This window comes from Meles meles, chromosome 10 (genome assembly GCF_922984935.1).
Source record: "Meles meles chromosome 10, mMelMel3.1 paternal haplotype, whole genome shotgun sequence".
NCBI lineage: Eukaryota > Metazoa > Chordata > Mammalia > Carnivora > Mustelidae > Meles > Meles meles.
In genome coordinates, this window is record NC_060075.1 from 56,316,219 (window position 1) to 56,323,393 (window position 7,175).

Sequence of the window (7,175 nt, forward strand, 5' to 3'; positions counted from 1 at the left end):
TATCTCAACTTCAATATTAAATTTACCTAACACTTTTTATTTTATAGATTTATCTTTAGAAAGCTTATCTTCAAGTTATTTACTATTTATTTCATTTGTCTTATTTTAAAACTAAAGGTCAAATAAAGCACTAACATCTTGGTGCATCACATGCACACATGCATACATTAATACATATATAAACTCATACATATTAGTGCATATCTACTAAGTTTTCTGTGTAATATTCCTTTTAGAAACCACCTCTCCTCTATTCCATGGATTAACATGTGGTTATGAAATCACGGGACCCAATATGGGGGCCCCATGTGACCCCATCTCAGGAATTATGATTTCTGAAATAACTAAGTGATTAGTTATTTTGATTAATGTTAATTATGCTAATTATGTTTTAAGAAAATTAATTGTGATTAAGCAAATGGCAGGGGGAGCTTTGGAGTACTAATTTTTATACTGTACTAGAGAAGCTTATGTTCTTATCTTAGAGATTATTCAACCTCCTTGGGAATAAGCCTCACAGACCTCACAAACAAGGAGCTTAATTAGCTAACTGCCCTAGCAGCAGCACTCTGAAATCTCTAACTACATCTCCATCAAGGCCATATTCTCTACTACCGGCATGCTGTGATGGCACGCAGCATGAATGTAAAGCAGACTCATGCCTGGGCAACACAGTTGTTCTCTAACAACCAGCTTTGACTTGAGGACTCCCTGATGGCCCTTCTATGAACATTCTTTAGATTACATAGCAACCTAGAACACTTCTACTTAACTTTCCTTCCAGGTCAGACTTATATTGTGGTCTTATAGCTTACCCTGTCTTCCCCAGTTCCCTCCCAATTCTCTCTCAGGCACTTTCTGTAATAAAATTCTTGCATATTCACTTGTGCTTAGGTGCCCTGGAATATCTAATACAGATCACTAGCTGTGATCAAAGGTGATGGTAACTATTTTTACTGTCATATGGAATGAGCCTATCCTCAGGAAAACACACAGGACAATAGAGCCACAGAGATGGAGAGAACTGATAATAATCTGAATTCTTACAATCAGTCAAGCTGAAGTCAGAACCATCTTCTTGAACAACTGTAGCCTATGAACCAAGAAATCCTCCCTCTCCTCTTCCAGGAGAGCGGGAACATTGCCTATCTCCTTCCAGTTTACAAAAACATTGTCGATCCAGATTGCCTCTAAATCCTAAGTACTTAGTACATTGCTGGTCACATAGTAGATAGTAAATACAGATTTGTTGAATGAATGCATAAATTACACACTTAATTCTTCTCCTAGTAATGTCTAACTACTTGAAGGCTAGATTACAGAATTATAAGACAGCCATGGAGCCAAGGGTACTTTTTTAGGCCAGAAGACCCAATGGGCAGAATCTTTGTTCTGTTTTTTTTAATGCAGGCAAAAGGTCTGAGTAAATCTACCCTTAGGAGAGAAAAGCACTTAAGTCTACCTTAATATGATGTAATTCAGCCTTTACTCTCTGTAGAGCTCAATGCCATTAACAACATTTTTTCTTTTGCTTTGTTTTTCAGAGCCACGTTGTCTCGTCCCATCAAATTAACATTTTCCACTCTGAAAGGCTCTGTAGGAGCAAAGAACTCACAAGAATTTCATAAGCAGTATATTGATTTCTACCCCCATAATCCCATAGTTTAAAATTCATTTTTCTTAAGTAAATGAAGCTTGCTAAAATTTACTTAAACGTAAAAGGTGGGAATGAGAGTTGTTATACAAATTCAACATTGCCGTAGGCACTCGAAGACAAGAATGAAGTTGGACCCCCAGAGAGAATAGAAGTTACCGCTAACTACTAAGTTTCTCTTGATCACTCATAGTCATTCCCTACAAACATTACAGTCCCAACCATACAGAGAGTAATTCCTTGGCCCTCAGTCCCAGTAACAAATTCTCAGGAGAAAGAATTCAGCCCAGTTTGGAGATGGTGTCCACTCCTGATAGTAATGACATGGTTGTCTGGCACTCTAACTTGTGAGAGCTTATTAGAACTCATGAAGACTTGTATAAACAAGTCCCCCCAAAAGGGGGAATCACTGTTATCTGGCAGATATTCCCAAAGGTCACTTCTACACCTGTTACCTAGTAACCATAATATTTTTATCTTAATAAGCATTTTGAAAAAAAAAAATAAGCATTTTGAAATGGCAAAATTTTCTTTTGTATTGTTTCTCTCCCCATAGAGTTTGTGACTAAATGGCATCTTCTATTCAGTTAAAAAAGCATGAGATTGAAACAGCAATATTAGAGTGTCATGGATAATGATCCCAGTCAATGTGTTAGTATTATCTGAATCTACTAGCAGATTACTCAGGCTACTTTTAAATCAATCAGTCAAGGTGGGAACATACAGCTTTAGGAAGATGTATGTTCTATTTTTATAACTCAGAAGTAATATGCCTGCGTCATCGCAAGGGGTCATAAGTAGTGGGAGGATTAGGAGAGGTATTTACAAATGTATTAAGCTATAGTACTTCAAGTGTCCATTTTATCTATGAAATACATGGTTCATCCATTTCTTCCTTTCAAAAATCACATTTTTTTTAAAAAGGGAAAGAAGCCACTTAGTTTTTAAAATCACTCATTAATTATAGCCATTCCTGTGGCAGCATAGTTTATTCTATTCCCATTTATTTGTTTGATTCTCTATTTATTGCCCTGGAGGCTGTGGCTTGTGGTGCTGGCATAATGTTTATTGCTTTTTGCAAGAAAAACAAATGAAAACATAAAGGGGGCTGCCAAAGTGCCTTTGTGGGTCTAGTCACCAGATTAAAGATGAGCCAAGAGAGGTATTGTTTTCATCCAGCTAAATGTTGAAGACTCTGTATATTTTACCAACCCACATGTGACAGGAAGAAGTAATGAGAACACACAGCCTAGATCTGGGTTCCTTTGTTAACTGTCTCCACATTTGAGTTCAAATTACTTTAAAATATGGCAAACCTGTAATGCTGACATATTAAAAAAACAAATGAGGTCATTGCTGGGAAGACGGAGTAAGAGGACCCTAAACTTACCTTGTCCCAGGGATACAACTAGGTAACACTTATATCAGTATAAATAATGCAGAAAATGACCCAAAGTCTGGCAGAATGAACTCCCCAAGTAAATACAGACAAAAAGCCACAAGGAAGAGGGTAGGAAGGGTGGAGACACAGTTGGGGGGGGGGGCAAAAAGGACCACAGAAGTGCCCATGCGAGGGAGGGACTCACAGGCATGAAGAAGGGAAAGAAACAGATTATCACACAGGGAAACCTATAAAGGGAAGATGAATCCCCATAGTATTTGGCTGTGAAAACCAGGGGACAAATTTCTTGGGTTTTTACTAGTAGCAGGACTTACAGCCTGGAATTTTAAAAATCAGTGGGCTTCATTCTGGGAAAGCCTGGAGGGCCAGAGGCAGCTGAGTCCCTGGCCTTAAAGACACAGCAGAACAAACAGCCTATGGACATACAGCATAGAAACAGCAGTTTGAAAAACACCTGAGGCATACTAGAGGGAGAATTACTGCTCTCAGAGTGTGCCCTGGAAGGACAGAGATTCTGGGAGACTCCTCCAAAAATAAAGGAACAAAAAGGCAATGTTTCTTCCCTCTTCCCTATCATAAACACATGGCCACCTGCAGAAACCAGCATTGTGGACATTCACTCGCTTATATGGTACCCTGTATGGGTTTGGGGATCCACCCCCTTCAGCCAGGCCTGCACGTCTCAGCACTATGGGCCCCCTCCCCTAGCTGTTTGAGAACAGCTCAAACCTTACCACAACCCTACCCTGCCTCCTTCCTGTGGTTTATGGGTCCTGGGTCCTGGCAGTAGTAAGTCTCCTCTCACTGAGGACCAGCATGGAGTCACTACTCCAAAGTGACTCCTGCCCTGGGGAAAGGGAAAAATAATCACACAAACCAGTCAGACTGTGTCCAGCTGTAGGCTGGGGACAAACAACTGGCGTGATTGGAGGCCCCACCCACCAATGAAGCGTCTCAAGGGACAACACAGGTAAAGTACCGTGCAGTTTGGTGCTACTGCTTCTCTGGAAAATATTTGGTCTGACTTCCCTCAAGCCCAATGCAGCCCCAGATGGGCCCACTAACACAACAGGGACCAAATCCTGCCCAAGACAGGAAAAGAGAGCTACTGCAGATAACTGGACTGAAAGAAAACATGGCTTAGCCACATCAGGGCACACATAACACATGTAAGAGGCACTCCTGAAGAACCAGTTTCTAGTAAACAGGGGACATTGAATTGCAGGGTAATGTAAGACCTCCTCTTCATAAGGTCACTACTTTCTTATTTTTTTTTTAAGATTTTATTTATTTGACAGAGAGAGAGAGAGAGAGATCACAAGCAGGCAGAGAGGCAGGCAGAGAGAGAGGAGGAAGAACACTTCCCACTGAGCAGAGAGCCTGATGTGGGACTCGATCCCAAGACCCTGAAATCATGACCGGAGCCGAAGGCAGAGGCTTAACCCACTGAACCATCCAGTGGGTTAAGAGAGTAACAAACAAAACCCAAAACCAGGTGCCCCAGCTCACTACTTTCAAGAGCAGAAGATAGAGCAGACTTTCCTAACACTGACAAACAGAGAATGAGACAAAATGAGACAGTTGAATACGTCCCAAATGAAAGAATAGGACAAAACCACATCAAGAGACCCAAGTGAAATGGAGATAGGTAATATGCCTGATAGAAAATTTAAAGAAATGATCATAAATATACTGACTGGACTTGAGCCAAGAGTGGAGGGTATTAGTGAGATGAGTTAGTAAGATACCTTAACAAAGAGTTAAGAAAGAACCAGAGATAAGGAACATAATAAATGAAACTTAAACACTAGATGAATTAAATAGACTAGAGAAAGGATAAGAACTAATCAGCAACCTGGAGGACAGAGCAATGGAAAGTAATCAAGTCAAGCAGATGAGAGAAAAAAAATTACACAAAATGAGAAGAAGAGACCTTGGGAACTCAGTGACTCCATAAAATGCAGTAACATTCACATTATGGAGATTCCAGAAAAATAAGAGAAAAGGAGGATGGAAATGTATCTGAAGAAATAAAAACTGAAACCTTTCTGAATCTGGTGAAGGAAACAGAATTTTGATACAAAACGCACAGAAATCCTCCCCCAAAATTAAACAAGGATGTCCATGCCAAGACACCTAGAGATTCAAATGGTAAAAAGTAGTAATAGAATGTTAAAAGTGGGGGCGCCCGGGTGGCTCAGTGGGTTAAAGCCTCTGCCTTTGGCTCAGGTCACGATCTCAGGGTCCTGGGATCGAGCCCCACATGGGGTTCTCTGCTCAGCAGGGAGCCTGCTTTCCCCACTCTCTCTCTGCCTGCCTCTGCCTACTTGTGATCTCTGTCTGTCAAATAAATAAATAAAATCTTAAAAAAAAAAAAAAAGAATGTTAAAAGCGGTGAGACAAGAAAAGAGTTACATACAACGGCAATTCTATAAGACTGTCAGTGTATTTTTCAGCAGAAATTTTGCAGGCTAGAAGGGAGAGGGAGGATATATTCAAAATACTTAAAGGAATATCTGCAGCCAAGAATATCCAGCAAGACTATCATTCAGAATTGGAGGAGAGACAGTTTCCCAGTCAAACAAAAGTTAAAGGAATTTATGACCACTAATGCAGCCCCAAGAAACTGTAAAGGAGACTCTGTGAGCAGAAAAGAAAGATCACAAGCAGGACTAAGTAAAAAGCACAAAAGAGCAATAAAAATAAGTATATCTGTAAAAATTAGTTAGGCTACTCATAAAAGTAACTAAAGGATAGAGTAAAAGAGTGGGTTCAAACTTAAATGGCCAAATTAATATAGACTGCTAAGTGCAGAAGTTGTTCTATAAAAACTTAATGGTAACCTCAAATCCAAAACCACTAATAGATATGCAAAAAATAAAGAGAAAGGAATCTAAGCATGTAAAAAAAGCTAACTTATTTTAAGAGAAGAGAGCAAGGTAAGAACGGAACAGAGAAAAACTATAAAACAACCATAAAACAAATAACAAAATGATAATAATACATACTTACAATAATTACTTTAAATGTAAATGAAATAAATGCTCCAATCAAGAGATATTGGGTGTCAGAATGGATAAAAAAGCAAGACCCTTCTATATGCTGAATATAAGTAACTCATTTCAGACCTAAAGAAACATGCAGATTCAAAGAGAGGGGATGGAAAAGCATTTATCATGCAAATGGCTATGAAAATTAAGTGGGTGTGGAAATACTTCCATGGGACACAAAAGACTTTAAAATAGAGACTGTAATGAGACAAAGAACACTATATAATCACTAAGGGGACAATCCAACAAGAAGACATAATAACGGTAAACATTTATGCACCCAACATGGGAGCACCCAAATACATAAAGCAGCTAGTAACTACCATAAAGGAAGTAACTGATAATAATACAATAATAGTAGGGGACTTTAACACCCCACCTACATCAATGGACAGTTCAAACAAAATCAAGGAAACAATGACTTTGAATGACATTTTGGATATGATGGATTTAACAGATACATTCAGAACACTCCATACTGAAACCAGGAATATACATTTTTTATGAATGCACCTTGAAAACTGTCCAGAATGAACCCCATGTTAGGCCACAAAACAAGTCTCAACAAATTCAAAAAGATCAGAGCCATGCCATGCATCTTTTCTGACCACAACACTATGAAACTAGAAGTCAAACACAATAAAAAAACATTGGGAAAGACCACAAGTACGTGGAAGTTAAATAACATGCTACTGAACAATGAATGGGTCAACCAAGAAATTAAGGAAGAAATCAACATGTGGAAACAAACGAAAATGAAAACACAATGGCCCCAAACCTTTGGGATGCAGCAGGAATGGTTCTAAGAGGGAAGTTTACAGCAACACAGGCCTACCTCAAAAAACAAGAAAAATCTTTACCTAATTTTACACCTAAAAGGTGCTGGAAAGAGAGTAACAAACAAAACCCAAAACAAGCAGAAGGAAGAAAATAAAATTAGAGCAGAAACAAAAGATATAGATGCTAAAAATCAATAGAACAGATCCATGACAGCAGAACTGGTTCTTTGAAAAGATCAACAAAATTGATAATAAACTCTAGCCAGACTCAACAAAAGAAAGAGAGAGAA